The sequence below is a fragment of the Frankliniella occidentalis genome, unplaced genomic scaffold, assembly GCF_000697945.3.
Source record: "Frankliniella occidentalis isolate FOCC.00 unplaced genomic scaffold, Focc_3.1 Scaffold76, whole genome shotgun sequence".
Classification (NCBI taxonomy): domain Eukaryota; kingdom Metazoa; phylum Arthropoda; class Insecta; order Thysanoptera; family Thripidae; genus Frankliniella; species Frankliniella occidentalis.
This window is the reverse complement of record NW_026267206.1, coordinates 239,283-241,680: the sequence shown is the minus strand read 5'-3', so window position 1 is coordinate 241,680 and position 2,398 is coordinate 239,283.

Sequence of the window (2,398 nt, the reverse complement as noted above, 5' to 3'; positions counted from 1 at the left end):
AGTAGAAAGGTTTGCAGGCAAATTTTCATTGAAGGAAGTTTACAATTTGTAATATCGTAAGAATACATGCACTACGCATCGCCGAAGAATCCATTGGCGAGTAAAAACATGTGCTCTCGTAAATTTACAACTTAAATTTTAAGTCGAGTTTACAAAAAAATTGTAAATTTACGACGATATTCTTCACAGTGGTATGTACAGTTAAAGTTTAACCTAAAAATAGTGCGGCCGAGCCTGCTATAGGACACCCCGTACACTATCACGCTGTCACAAGAGTTGAACCCGAAGGACGGCGGTGCGAAGAGTCATAACACGTGAGTCAATCATCAGAGGCTTTGCGCGACGATAAATTTCTCATTCCCGATATGAAGGTGAAGCGCCATACCTGCCGTGAGGCGGAAGCCACACGCGAATGTCGCCTCCCGACGCCAGCCTCCGGGAACGACAACTCCACACGTCATGAGAAATTTCGACAAAGAGAGAGAGAGAGAGAGAGAGAGAGAGAGAGAGAGAGAGAGAGAGGGGGAGGGAGAGAGGGAAAGAGAGAGACTGAAATAAGGACCAAAGACATAGATGGCGTTTGGATAAGTGCGGCGATATGAATGTAGTAGTTTTATTGTTCTGTATTATGTATATCGATGGCGTAGTGTAATGAGGGACTGGCTGCTGGCAGACAATAAAGTCGCCATTTGGACCGCTCTCGGTATTAAAATCTCTCCACACTCTGCTACGGCGACTTTTTTTTTCATCCGCTCGGGAAACAAGGCCCGTCTACATATTTCCGAACGCTACCCCGCGCGCTGGCAGTCAGGCGGAGAGAACTGGCGCCAATTCGGTGCAGAAAAAAAGTGGCAAAACGTGTTTGCCATTGCGGCGGCCAGCACTATAAAGTGGTCCGGCGGCGACTGCGTGCTATTTTTGCCATTTCAATAAAATTGACTTTGTTTCTAACCTTCGGCGATTCGCACGCGTCACTTTCAGGAATCCACGAAGTCCTATGAGACGACTCGATACTACGACGTCTTCCGATGACTTTCTTCAATCTTTGCTAAACACTCTCGCATGCTCTCCAATTATGGGTACGAACCGTTTCTGATGTTGACCCCTCGATGGCCACAACCAGTTTTACTGATAGCGGGCGTCAAGTTTACTGTGACACATTAGCATGCGCACACAGGCGGATGTGAATAAATTACTCAAGTATTATGACTTCCGCGCAGCGTTATTTCCCTGTTATGCTATACAGTACCGCGCTGCCACCCCTTTCTTCTATTTTTTCCCTTTTTAAAAAAATGTTTTGTCGCTTGGCTGATGTTATTTTGACTCTAATGGAGGACCCGCTCGGAACTAGCCCGGAACTCTTGCCAAGTCCGGACCGAGTGGATTTCGCCCCCTTCCTGGGGAAGATGGGGCTCCGTAGTGAGCGAGCGGCCAAGCGCGAGTTCGTGTCGTGTGCGAGCGAGCGAGAGAGAGAGAGAGAGAGAGAGAGAGAGAGAGAGAGAGAGAGAGAGAGAGAGAGAGAGAGGGGGTGGACGAGGGGACAATAAAGGGGGCAGCGAATTTAATATTCTCTCAGGGGCAGCATCGGCATCGATCGGACATGCGCAGAGTCGAGGCGCTATTTGTTGCATGTGTTCACCTTGTGTCTGAGTCTCTTTTTCTCTTCATCTTATCATATGAACCCTCGGGAAAAATAGTTAAACGCACACCGTCAATTTTTTAGATTTTTTTAATCTTTTTTTTTACAAGCACTCATTTTTTTAATATAAAAAAAAACAACTCTCACTGTTTAAACGGTTTGTCTTGGCGACGTGACTGTGCGTACACACTAGGTACTTTTGAGACATTAATAACATTAATACAGTACGAGATATTTGGGACCGACACTCACGGATCCGAAACATCACAGTTTAAATAAACCCCTCCGGGGAACTCCGGCTCGGGGCCCCAGTCCGGTGCGCCGGGCGGGTCCCAGCTGGCGGTGCTGGGCGCGCCTGTTACACAAGGAACAGGTCCCCGGCCACTGGGCCCGCCCAGCAGCCCACGTATTGGAAGCGTATGACCTGGAACGTTTCCCCCACGACTTGCAGCAGCAACAACAACAACGACTGGAGCCCGTCGGGCCCGCCGGGGCCCAGCCCCACAACAGACAGTCTTTCGTCTCGTTTTTATTTTTTTATTCATTTTTTTTAAAAAAATCCCCGCAAACTTGGAAGACGGGTCCCGCGGGAAACCATGACTCGCCTCCGACGAGCCCGACTTCCTAGTGTTTTTAGTTTTGAACTTTCAATTTCGGTCCTAAGGTCTCACCCGCGCCGCGGGAACGTCTCCGTCATCAGCACATCAATGGCAACTAAGAGAGTTTCATCGCACGATAGAACATCGGGCGGAGCAGGGG